This window comes from Lasioglossum baleicum, chromosome 6, assembly GCF_051020765.1.
Source record: "Lasioglossum baleicum chromosome 6, iyLasBale1, whole genome shotgun sequence".
Taxonomy (NCBI): Eukaryota; Metazoa; Arthropoda; class Insecta; order Hymenoptera; family Halictidae; genus Lasioglossum; species Lasioglossum baleicum.
The window spans coordinates 3,479,470-3,493,068 of NC_134934.1; the positions used below are offsets into that span (position 1 = coordinate 3,479,470).

Sequence of the window (13,599 nt, forward strand, 5' to 3'; positions counted from 1 at the left end):
ACGATCGAGTACGTGTACTATTCAGTCCCACCGAATCAGAAAAACCGAGCACGCATAAGCGTCCCCCGCACACTCGGTGAGTCATCCAACGACCGGCAAAGGGAAGCACGCGGATCTCCATGCGCTATCGATCGCGTCTAGAGAACGCGAACAGCCAGATATTATACGCGAAGGCGAAGACATACGATCCGGTGTACGGTAGCCGTTTCGTTAACCGAGACGAGAGCGCGTTTTCGTCGACGAAAAGCGGAAGGGACGAAGGAGCCATCGTCGAAGGCGTTGCAAATTACGTTTCGGTCCCTTCCATCGAATGTTTCACCGAGTCAAGGGGGAGAAGACTGTCTCCCTGTTTCTCTCGCTATATTTCGCAACCCCTAATTTTCGAACGGGCTGGGGAATCTCCGGATTCGACGACAGCGGAAGCGACCCCAGTGCCGTTCGCGATGGGGCTTTTTTTACGGTCCGTCAGAGCAGGATTAAAAATATTGAGTTTGCTTCGCTGGGAGATCAATTCGCCTGATTAAACGCGCTGCCAGTTCGAAAGAAGTTAATGCTATTATAATGTGACGCCGCGGGATGCTGCGTTAATCTCGTCGTTACTTTTCTATTATTTATTTCTTCTGGCGGTAAATAATTTCTCTTTGGACCACTGTTTGTGCTTACAATTAGATACGTCTCCACCGTATCTATCGTTCGTTGAACACTCCTTAAGAAATATTTAATCTAGCGTCTAACGCTAACATATTCGTTAGTTGTATGTAATAACTCGTATTGTCGGTGTTGAACGTGCTCGTGCATTTCCATCGGACACGGGCGAAGAGCAGCAAACACCGGGAGCGCGCGAGTCCCCTAAATCACCGGTAATGAACGTAATACGCCGATCGGACCGGTCCCAAAGATTCGCTTAACAATTTACGAGCGGATGATCGACCGTGTTCCTCCGAAGCAGAACAAAACGAGGGCGGTCATGGGATCCGCTCGGGCGAGCGTGGCGGTCGTGAACGGAACGAGGCGTGAAATAATTTCAGTTCGTTCCTGCGCGCCGCGAAACGAGAAACGATAAATCTAACGATCCCACATGGAGAACCAACCCATGGACAATCGCGGCGCGGCGGGATCGATGACGGTGCCACGTGGGGGAGGATCGAGCCGCGTCTGTCTTTCCCTCGAGATCTTTGACCCGGTTCGGAGTATCGGTTGACGTCATTCTCCGACAACTTAGAGACGCGTAGCGGCTCGGTTTCGAGGGACCCTCGAAAATTTTCGACGGTTTGTCGACCGACATTAGGCTCCGGGTGAACGGCTTATGCCTTCCCCCCTCGGCCCTTGACAACGGCCAGGTAGACCGGAGGTCTGTTTACAATGAGATTACCGTGTAACAGATCATTAGCGGGTGGCACGGAAACGTCACCCGGCGCGGCGCGGCTGATGAATAATGCCATTAGCCGGCCCTCGAGGACGGTTGTTCGTCAGCCATGCGACCCAGAGTAAAAATACACGGCTCGAATCGCGGACTTCCTGTCGCAGATAGTAATTCATTATTCGCGGTGACTATGGACCACTGCTTTCGCGGAAGCTCCGCCATCGTGCCGCTGCCCTTTGGCCACCGCAATTTATAATTCCTCAAGCAAATATTGTTTCTGGTAATGCTCGATCCTTATGCACAGGCCAGCATCGCGACGGCAACATTACCATCGTCAGACTAATTAGAGTGGAGTATTTTTCAGGTGAACCTACCCGTTAAATGAATATTGGCAGAGCGTAAGAGCCGCGCGATAATAATGTCCTCCCCGGGATCACCGTAGGTCATCGAACTGCGTTTTCTTCCATCGACGAGCCCCGAGTCGCGTTCGCGAAGCACTCGTAACTTCGCGCCGAGTAAATTACACGACGTCGCGGCAATTTCTCGGTCAGCGTTTCGGCTATGACGCATTTGCATTTCCATCGAAGTTGTACCAGACCAGCGTCGGCTTGCAGCTTCGCATCGTCCCGTCACGTGTTCCGTGTCCCGTGGGTTCTATCTTTGCGTCTGTCCCCGGGGCTGGAAACGATCCCGCGCTCGTTGCCACGCTCGTTTCGTCTAATTCCGTAAATGTCCTCCAGATACTTTAGACAACCACAGGAGGCCCGTTTCTATTCCTGGACACGTTTTATTGCGACACGGAGCTCGATGATAAGGCTGGTGCGCGAAATCATAAAAATCATCCGAAGCCTCGGGGTTAACGAATTATAAGAAGACGGAAGAAGACAACGACGAAATTAGATTTGCCGGGACGGAAAGTGTGGGGTTTGAACGTAAAGAGTTTAGAATCTGCGACCCAGCTAATAAAGCTAATCCAGATTAAGTTCATGCAGACGGTGTGCCTAAAAAGCGATTGGTTTCGAAGTCTATGTTTCCTATTCGAACTTAAGTAGAGCGCAAGAGTGTCCTGTGTTCGGTGTTCGGGACGGTCTGTTCCGCGTGGTTAGCCAAAAGTCTCGTCGTTGTTCGCTGTTGGGTTTTATCGGCAGGCCGAAACGCTGTTTCGGGTCCTTGACCGTACTTTTACGATGCGACGAGCTTTAACGCTCTCCAACATTCCCCTCTAACGCCCCCTGATCTTCGTAATTCGGAGCCGGATTATAATCTCGAACGTAACGTGGCCGAGATACATATAAAAATACTCGGACTTAAAGTTTGTTGTCCGTTCGGCGCGGCGCGACGGGACCTTTTCGGGCCCGGTCACTGCTTCCATGGCCCCGCGGCGTAATTAAATCCGCACGGAAAGACGAATCGCAATTTCACGGGGCTCGTCCGCGAATTTTCGCCGATAATCTGGGACGGAGCACGAGCAAGCGCACGGGAAAATGCGTCGCGTTCCACGGTTTCTGTTCGGAAACCGCTCGTTTTTAATGAGATCGAGAACCCCCGTGGTGCTAGCCTACTTTTTTTCTCTTCACCCCCGCCGCGCGCCGCTCTCTCGTCTCGGAGGATCTAATTAATTTTGCGCGGCGAGCGGAATTGTGGCTGGAGAGACTAATTGAAACGAATATTAAACGCTTGAAAATTTTTCTCTACTCTCCTGTACGAGCGCGCTTTCGTCGATCCCCTTTACCGCCACTTAACCCAGACCTCTCTATAAGCGCGTCAACACCCCCACTGCAGCCCAAAGTCAGCTGACTGGCTTTCTACTGGTCCCCCGTGTGACAACTTTTGCTCTGTTCTCTTTCTCTCTCGAATTGAAAATGATATATCGATCTTCTTCATTTCTTTTGCCCATCTCAGTTTTACACTGGACCCGCAAATGTTTTTCATCGATACATAAAATCCACAGCCGAATAAAAATGTTACAATTACAATCTTTTATGGCTTAATCACGTGTCTAGGTGATGGTACGACAGCCACAGTTGCGGAGCATTACACAGGTCTTCAGCGTCGGAGTTTTTATCGAAACTTCCGTCGGTGTATAAGCTAACGGTCGCGTAATTAAATTTTGTAATAGCAGCGACGCGATGGATATAGAAGCAACAGCTTCGCGAAGTTTTGGACGAAATTTGTAGGCGGCTCCTGCTCAAGCAAGTTCGGTCTTAGCACCGTGAAAGCGGCTCCATTATTTCCTCGAAGCTGATGATTAAGCCCGTTGGCGAATTTAATGCCGCGGATATCGACACGCGGACTATAAATAGAGGGAGCGTGGACCCCCTTATCGATTATGAAACAGTAGGGCTTCCCTCGAGCCGGGAACACCTCTGGCTGTTCGCGGGAGTTATGCTCCTCAGGAAAAGCCAATAGAAACTCGAGACTCCTGCCGCTATTCGATACGATATTGTAGATTGTAGATTATAGAGAATCGATAAAAGCGTGTTCGAACCATAACGCAATCTTTGTTGTTTGAGTTGTTTCCGATGGGGAGGCGTTCGTGGGATACCTCGTCTCGTAAATAAGAAATCGCTCTATAAACTATGCAGCAACATGCCTGTGAATCCTTCGCAGTTTCCATGGGACTGTCGATCGGAGTTGCAAGATCAAGGTCCTCCGCAATGTATATCTATTATCGATCAAACGAGGAATCAGCGCTGCAAGAATCAAAGTCGAGGAATGCTCGACACAGAAAATATCGCAAAGGATGCGGAAATAGTGTTTGCGCACGAAGCGAGCGACATTTCGGCCTGAAAGTTTTCACCGCGCATCGAGACGTAGGAGCTGTGTTTACCAATTTGTGTTCTGGAAGCGAGCGTCGACCTCGTTCAGGCTTGTGGCTTCGATCGCGGTGGTACCTGCTCCGTGGACGTCACCGCTCGCTCCGACAAGAGAAAAGAGAGAAGCCGTGACTAAGTCACGGAACATCCGTGAGTCACGAGAGCACGCCGGGTCACACCGTGTACCCGTCGCTTCCCGGGGAAAGGCCGAAGAGAATAGACGTCGTTAGGCGCGGCTGGAGAGGCCCGACTCGGAGCTTTAAAAGCGCCACTTAACCCTCGCTGGGTCGCTGTTGCGCCGCGCGAAAAACGGCCTGGCCCGAAACGTCGCTCGGCTGGCCACAGCCGATTCCGTGGAATAATCCCGAAAATTATCGGGCATCCCAACATATTCGAAAGTTCCGAAAGTTTTCGAAAACACGACTCGACTCGTCGCAACCGAATACCCAATTTTTCACTTCATTTTCTTGTCGGACACCTCTACAGCTGGCGGATCGATTGCGCCGACCGGAAACCGAGTCCCCAATCATTTCCAGCACGAAGCTTCCAACGCTGCACGGTCTCATTCCAACGGAGCCTGACGTTCGTCCAAGGACACCGATCTCTCCGTCGCATCGACCCGTTGACATGCGGCCCGCTTTTCGACTTCTCGAAGCAATCTCGACCATCGATCAGCCGTTCTTCAACCTCGTTTCAAACGATCATAGTTTATTAAAAAACCAGATTTTTTCGATAGGAGGCCAGATCAGATTGTCCTCTCCAGAAGAAAATTGGCCGTCCGTGACGCGAATCGGATTCGTCTCGCGGCCGGAAACAGCGTCGCTCTACACCGGAAGTCTACGAACTAGTGAATGTTCTTCCTTCTCAGGCGTTTCCGTCGTTCCCTGACGAGATTCGGATCGTGATTTCGACGGTACGCGAGGCAATCGCCGGATCCGGTGTCCTTAAGTGCGGAACGGCGTACTTTGCCCTGAACAGAGCTTTTCTTCCCAAGTTTCCCGTATACCGTGATTTTTCGAGCGCGAGACCTGTCGAAGAAATGACGCGCGACGCGACGCAACATGCTCGCAGGAAATGTTCCAAGTTTAGTTGACAGAGGACGCCGAGTTTCTTCGAAGTTCCGCGTGGATGGCGGGTGGATAAGAGAAACTGTTCGATGTCTTCGGATATTTTTGCTCGTAGAGATACGATATGGATGAACAGTGATCGACGGTGGCAGTTTGTTGTCTCGGCTTTGTATCGCGAGTCGTGGATCATCCTAGCAACGGGATTGTCAGGCACACGTTGCAAACGAAGGTAACCGTGATTAATTAAAAACTATTTATAATCAACGAATCGAGCACTACGCGCCGCGTGGCAACCGCACTCCCGGGCGCACGGTCCATTAATCCCCGAAAGAGAGGAAAAGCTCAAAGCGGAACCGCGGAAAGCTCTTGACCCCGTTCCGCGGCTAAATGGCCTCGACGGTTTCTCTCCGTTTGCGGGACGAATAAAAGGAAACGCGCCGGCATGACACAAAGACCACCCCGTTCCGCCAAGTTCGGTCGTTTTCCAGCACCGGTCCACCGGCCAGGATCTATCCGGCGAAGGAGCTGACCGGAGGTCGCGAACGATCCTCCCGAGTACTTTAATCGGCTGGCTCGCGGCCATCGTTTCAATTTTCCGCTACTCGAGCAGGCCTAACGTGTCGTTGAACGATAGCGAGCTCGTTAGACCAGCTTGGCTCTCCGGTTGCTGCGAGATTTACTCCGAAATTAGATTTACATGTCGGCTAATATTAGGCTTCGATGAGAATTCGATCGGTCGGACCCTGAACAACAACCTGGGTGTTTTCGTTGCCCTCGATCAAATTTTTGGAAAATACAGTGAATAAATCAGAACACGAGAGTTCTGAAAACAGTACATACAATGATAAAACAATTTTATGTTGAATTATATCATTTCCATCGTTTTCATCTATTTTTGTTCATACATATGAAAAAGGTCCGTTCATTTTGGACTTTTTCCCGCTAGGTTATTAGCAGACAGTAGACAGACCGCAGCGCGGCGCCAATATTCCTTGCCAGTGCATAAAGCCCCTTGGAAAACACTGATTCGCCGTTATTGACCCGTCGCTAGCTCTGCTATCGACTTCAGCGAAGGATCGTCACCCTATTCTAGTTGGCGCCATTCTAGTCGCGGCCCGTACACCCCAACCCCCCTTAGGACAGACAGGAAATCGACCGGTCCGCGATTACTTTTAATTTACCGTCTGTTCCAGCATCGAGTTCCGCCGATTGCCGATCTCTCTTTCCCTCCGGTTACCCTCCGGTTTCTCTCGGTTCAGGGAAACCGAGGGAAAAGGCAGAGAGTTTCGTTGGATTCGGGCGTTAAGGGCGTCCGGCCCACGGATGCCGCCTCCAACTGTTTCAGGAGTTATATCCTGCAAGAATTATCACCGATGGGAGGTACAGCCTCCCATAGGATATTAGCACACACAGCCAAGGTCCGTGCCGGTGTACACACGGGGCGCGAGGTGTCAAAGGTCGCTCGAATCTCTCCAGAGTCCAGAGGCATTGGACTTGGCCGAGGGTCGGCCCTCTGAGAGTTGTTCGACTGCTCCTCGAGGGATGCTTGATACTTCTGACGCCATTTGCTTCGCTTTCATTCCGTTTTCTCACCGGACAAATGCTCCTCCGACAGCACCTCTCTTCTGCGGAGAAGCGATAAACTTGACAGGATCGGAGAAAAAATGGTACATTTTCGTGTTTGTGAGTAATCGCGAATGCGGGCACCGCTGTTTTCAAATTACTCGAGTGCCAGTCGAAGCGTTCATTTAGAAATAAAACATCAATGGGATTATAAGCTGCAATCGTGCTCCAAAGGATCTGAATATATCAACCTTTGCAAAATGGCTTCTGTGTGATCGAAAATTTGCATTGCGTTAAATAAATTATTTCGATTTCACGAAACCTTTGAAGTTGCGGGGTTGCCGATCAAGGCGTTGACGCGTAAAGGGTACGAAGCTAAAATCCTCTTCGAAAGGACCTAAATATTTCAACCTTGATGAAACGTTCCATGTCCCCATTTCTCGTGGAACATGATTTTCCAGTTTTCTGTCTCTCGAATAACCTGCCTCCACCCGTATGTTCCCAGTACAGAACCAAAAAATCGACGCGATTATAAACGGCGTAGCACGCGTTTCCCCTGTAACGCGACAAAGCACCAAAGCAGCCTCGTCGAGAACTTCGGGATACGCGTCGTGCACAATCCCGCGGGGAGTGTGAATAGACGCGAAACGAGGGAGACGTTCTGAGAGGAGCGGGGGGAGGAGAGGCTCTGTTGGCCGTGTAGACCGCTTAACTTTTCCAACATTACGATTCAGTAGACAACGAGCGACGGCTTTTCGAAAACAAAAAAGACAAGAAGAAAAAGGAGAAAGAAACGAGAAGCATCGATCCTTGTCCGGCTCAGGGCCGTGCTCGTCTATCCTACGTTCGGTCAGCGATCTCGTATGCAAACCGCGCGCGACGGCCACTTCCTTCGTGCTTCGACGACCGTCGTCTGCTGCGTTCGAAGACGTCCAGGAGACGTGACAATTCTCCTGGACACCGGAAGCTGAACCGAACGTGAGATCGAATTCAGGAAAAGCGAAGGACGACGCTGACCATAAACACCGGCTGGCGCGCTTTTCTTTGGTATTTACACCGTTCCGCGTATGTACGTCTGCGGTCAAAGATTTTAAAGGACCTCCCTCTGCCCTGGTTGGGCCCCTGAAGATATTATAAGACGCAACTGAATGCTTTTTATTAAAAACTTTTGTCGATTCGTTTTTTAGGAGATTGTGATCCTGAATTTAAATCTCTAACGCCTTTCTTTTCAAGAATTAACGACATCATCGTTCTCAATATATTTCGTTGCGTAAACTTCTGAAAGTAGTCCACGGAACTTTCCATTGGATTCGTCCGATTCGTTTTTCGTCGATCGATCACAACTAGCTCGCGAAGCTCGTGAATTAAAGAAGATAGTACTCTTCGAATTTCGTAGTAGTAGAGATTGTGTTTCGCGACTGATTGTGAGATTAAGCGATCTCGCGAGCAACGCTACGCCCGTCAAGATAAAATAGATTATCCCGGCGAGCTTCTTTCTAGTTAGAATTCGCAAGGATTAACGAGCAATAAATCATTTACGAGGACGGAAGCTTGCGAGTAGCAAACTCGTGTACTAGTAAGTTTCTACGGAGTAATACGATAAATTTCACAAGTTAGGTGGACCGTATCGCTTGAGAGTAACAGGCCCCGATAAGAACTCGTTAAAGTTTCAGATTGACCGGCGACGGTTTGTTTCACCGTGGATCTGCCGCAGTCCTCGAAAAATTCCGACGCGCGACGAAAACGCCATGGCAACGAGTCGCGTCGAGCTTACTTCGACGGGGTTTCCAACTTGAGATGCAGGGACTACCTCACGGCGTATGCGATTGTCAATATCCTTGGTTTCGAGTGGACGCGACACTACCGAGACTGGAAACAAAATAGACGAAACGAATAAACAGGTTTGCCCGGAGCGTTTGCTCGATCATTATTTCATATCCCTGCCACGGACTGCTGCGAGTTACAAAACACGCTGTAAGATGTAGAACGAAACTCTGCTTTTATAAAAATTGCAATTTCAATTAAGTAGGAGCCATTCTGCGAGTTGGGCGCATTAAAATACGCTACTAACAGCAGAGATTCGCAATAAAGAAGTAATACAATTATTTTAATGTATAATAGAACTTGCACGGTCCATTGTTACTTCACTCGATTTGTTCACTGGCTACAATAATAATAGTATTATTAAAAAATTAATAATAGTATTTTAAAATTTTTCTAATGTTTTTAATTTACGAACAAGAGAGAGATTAAGAGAAAGAGAAAGAGAGAGAACAGCATACGCGTGGGCCATCGTCGTCGACGAAACCACAAGACCAACGGATCGCGTACTTTCGAAGCGTCAACGACACCGATATATTTTTATAGAGTCGGTGAACCGCGTTCGTTTCCCGTCTCGGCCGGGGCAGGATCGCGTCGGTATCGGCCAAAGGGGGTCGACAAAGGTTGTATCTGCGGCGGCGATCGAACAATGCCTGTCGCTGATAGCGATTTACAGGTTGGAGAAAAACAAAGGGCACGCACGTCTGAGAGAACGGTTTTTCTTCCGCGTACCGTAAGAAATCTATCGCGGCCGACTGGCTCGCAAGGGAGGTTTTCTCGGGTCGCGTGACTCTCCGCGACGACGATGTTCCCGAGAGGAACAGAGAGATCGATAGGCTCTCCCCCGATCAGGGGAGGTCGTTTAACGCGGTAATGACGTATAGCCGAGGAGCGAGTGCAAAGGCTCTCGTGGAGTAAGCCTCGTTGCTGCGTCGCCTAGAAAAGGGAAAGGCGCACTTTCACAACAGATTCGACCGACTGCTCCTCAATGAGCCCGTTCGAAATTAGCACGGTCCGATGGAAGAGAGAAAGAGAGAGAGAGAGAGAGAGAGAGAGAGAGAGAGAGAGAGAGAGAGAGAGAGAGACGGGGCACAACCAGGGGGGCTGTTCTCCGGCAATTTCCCCCCTTCGAACGGCCAGAGAGCAGGCCCCTGGTTGTACGGGGTGTGTGCCCCGTGCCTCCCTCTTCCATCGGGCCGTGCTAATTTCGAATCTGCTCGTTGTTCCGGCCAACGCGCCGACAAAGCTTTGATGCCTCCGGCACAGTACAAAAAATGACGCGGAGGAAAAAGGTGCAAAAGAAAGACGGAGGTGGCTGGAAACGCGAGGAGGGAGGGCTCAGGGGTGAACGAGGACCCAAGGGATGAAACGATCGAACCCATCCCTTTGGAAAAAAAGCACCGAGGCCCGATCGATTTTAATGAAATTTTTCGGTTAATTCTCCGCGCTTTGATTCGCGTTTCGGAACCACCCCGTTTTTCCTCCTGTATATCGGCGGCAACGGTGGGGGTTGGGATCCTGTGCTGCGCGAGGCTACTCGGTACACGCTCCGCCGCCATTTCCCCGGGATTTTCGAAACCACTTCTCCGTCCCATTTTTCTTGCTCGTTCGGCCATGAAATATCGAGCCGTGAGATTGCCGCAGATGGCCGAGGAATATGGGGACTGTTTCGATCAACGGCTACCACCCGCTCGTTTTCACCGATATCATCCACCAGTTTGTTGTTGACACACGACCCTCTGCATTCTACGGGCACTCCGATCGAGAAATTGATGCTGCAATTCGGACCGTGCGATTGCAGTCGGTAGACTACATGTTGAACCCTTCGACTGGTCCCGTGATGCATGCAAACTCTGTCTTTGTAATTGCGGGCGAATTTTTGTCGTCATCCCAGAAGGCGTTCAACATTTTGCTCGAGCGTCGCATGTACGATCCGTTAGAGTTAGAGGCTACCATGATTATCTACGAATTTTTCGTAGCTGCGGTTTTTCTCTGGGATTCGCGAACACGCACATAACTACCCTTATATTTTCAGTGATCATAGACTAAAAGATACATTCTGGCCTAGTTCGATACCATTGTCGAGATGCTATCGCCCCTGTATACGTCAGCGCAAATTAGAATAATCTCCGCGTGGACTATCGGCGTCGGCGCGAAGATTAGCGGGTGTAGGAAAATTCAATTTTGATAGGGTCGCGTAGCCCCGCTTAATCTACGAATATTCAATTCAATCTCGACCTAGATACAACCGTGTTTCCATGCGGCTATACCGTAAGGCAAGTTCGTGGCGGACCAAGAAAATTGCCAATAAATTTTCGCGTGCGCCGCGCCACTTCCTCGCGCTCACCTGCCGCGCTATCGTTATTAATTCGGTCGTTGTACCTGCGCGCGAGGAATCGCCGATCGATTCGTTTCGGGAGGAACCGAGCCAGCAACTGCATACTCGTCCGCATTCATTTTCCTTCGCTTCTATCGTGAATCTCAATGTTCACAGAAATTTTTGTTAGAGATAAATTTCGAAGAATACCGTTCGATAGACATAGCCCATTGTGATATTTCCACGTCGAAGCGTGGAAGACGTTCGAGCAGAATTCCGAATATTTATCCAGCACGCCCATCGCCACGTGAAAATTGCCGCGTTGAAATTACTGCAGCAAGTAGAAGCGTTTAAGTTCGCAGTGCGCTCCTTTGTGTTCAGCCCGGTGATCCTTTCATCCAAGTTTTTTAATCTTCCACCCCGCGCTTTTATCTGTTATCGGCAGTTTGTCGTGCGACGCCTTTGTAATCGTTCCTCTTCGCCGTATTATCGTTCGCGATTTAGTTTAAACAGGTATGAAATTACTGTTAACGGCCTCTCCCTTCGCCGAGAATACCTAGCGAAAGCAACGAACGAACTCCGGTTGATTACTCGATATCTCCGGGCGAACTTCAGCTTCCCACATGGAAATTTTTATCATTATCATTTGCATAATCCGACGAGCGAGTTCGTTAATACACTCTCAGGCTAACAAGCTGAGATAACTTGGGCAAAAACTGCTGAACGCTGTTATCGTCTGCTGAAAACTGTGTCCTCTGTGCTTCTAGCGAAATATCTTTTGTAGACACCGTCTCCTACGCTTGGAATCGCCAAGAGGATAAGTTGAACAAAATTTTGACTCCCCCCAGACGAAACTTTTTCAAATTATAATGCTGTTTTCCGATGGATTTTAGCAGGTAGGCAGAATTAGCGACCGTCTGCTGGAATTGGGTACATTGTCAGCTCGAAAAATTCTTCTTGCGCGATCATATTCATTTTACAATTTTTAATATTTCTGCTTTCGACGCTCGATAGCTAGAGACTGTTTCGAATTGTATCTACCTACTTATTTTGATCACGTACGCATAACACTATTCATTTGTGTAAGTTTTAGCAATTTGAAAATAATACACAAGTATTCTTCACATTTTTCATCCGTCTGCCGTTCCATACTTTATCTACTTGCTTTTATTACGAATGCGTAAAATCCGCAGTCTGATACGATAACGTTTTAATGCTCGCGACAAATTTCATTAAATAGACAGCATATCAGATTTTTTCATCTGTTATAATCAGAAACTTTGTGGATTTATGAAATTGTTTAGAGAATAAGCCGTTCTCTGCGATTCTGAATACATTCCAGTTTTCACTGCATGATAACATTTTCTGCAGATAATATCCCTTTAGCAGTGTTCTCGTCGGTAAAGGGTCAAAGTTCGAGCGCCTCGCGAGCCGCCATTGTAGCGCTCGACATCCAAAAAGGATGCATTCATCTATGAGCGCACGGTTCAGAAAAAAAGGTTAACGCAAAACTTGGAAAGCTTTTTTGTTTAAAATCGTTTGGTCCGTGGGAAAAAAAGGAGTAAAGAAATTCGCTTTGTAGCTGATAATACGTGGAATGAGCTATCCGAGTTTCAGCAAAAACTGAGCATGGTCGTCTGAAGATGCGGTGAATATATGGGGACATGGTCGGTCTCGCGGGATATTCGTGCGGAACGGTGGGATTCGAGTGGAAAGCACATCGGTCGCGAGATTTCGTTAGCGGATTCGAGGTTTCCGGACCAGCCGACCGCCATTAAAAGGCTTGCCGCGCGGTCGCCCGTTCGTTCGTTTCGTCTCGTTGGTACGTGATCGACGCTCGTTGGAATAACGAAAGTTCGCGAGCCCGTCTGTTGAAACACCTGCCGATTCGCAAGCCCTTTCGCGAAAAGGTGTTAGCCCGTTGGGACGCAATCCTTTCGGCCGAATCCCGACCAAATTTCATTTCCACCCCGTCCATTACGAATTTAACGGCGGCCTGGCCAGGGCCGATAACAATGTTATATCGAGCCACGCACAATACCGTAGAAAACTACGTAATTGTTCGGCTATCTGGAACGTTGACGGACGTTCTCAACTTTTCGAAACGTTGCCGTTTTCCTCGATAGAAAATCTTGGGTACTCCGACGCGATTTTCTACAATTATACGATACTCGCATAGGGTTTTAATACGCAGGATTTCAGACATTTTTACCTAAAATTACAAATCTTAATTTTCTAGAAACCGATTGAAATCATTAACTGTTTTTACAGGGTCTAATAAGAAGATCGCCATTCGTTTAAAAAATATAATTTAAAAAATATGTAACAAAAGTTTAAGTGACAGGAATGTTGTTGGATCGAGCACGACTGCCATGAAACCGTCAGAAGCATCCACTTTGCAAAGTTTGATTAAATAATTTCACACGCGCGAGTAGAGCGGTTGCAGATTACAAATAACGATTTAATTTTACAGTTTCATAGTAATACAGAAGTTTTAATTACAGAAAGACTACCGAGAGAGCAGCGAGACTGTAGGGACTGCAATATGTACCGGTACACCGGTATACCGAATACCGGTATTTTGTGCTATTTTGCAATTTGGTGAAACCGGCATTTGCTAAGGTAAAGTACCGGTATTTTCGGTATTAGCTA

The 13,599-nt window shown here is 48.7% G+C and overlaps 1 protein-coding gene across 3 annotated transcripts in view; it reads right to left on the minus strand.

The window, feature by feature from the left end:
• Nucleotides 1-13,599, minus strand: part of Src64b (Tyrosine-protein kinase Src64B) — a 56,752-nt gene that overhangs the window by 17,423 nt on the left and 25,730 nt on the right. The window contains exon 2 of one of the 3 annotated variants that reach the window (XM_076425865.1): nt 6,428-6,871. The exons of the other annotated variants lie outside the window; for them this stretch is intronic. The gene's annotated coding sequence lies outside the window, so the exon portion shown is untranslated. The remainder of the gene's footprint in view (nt 1-6,427; nt 6,872-13,599) is intronic. 3 annotated transcript variants of the gene reach the window in all.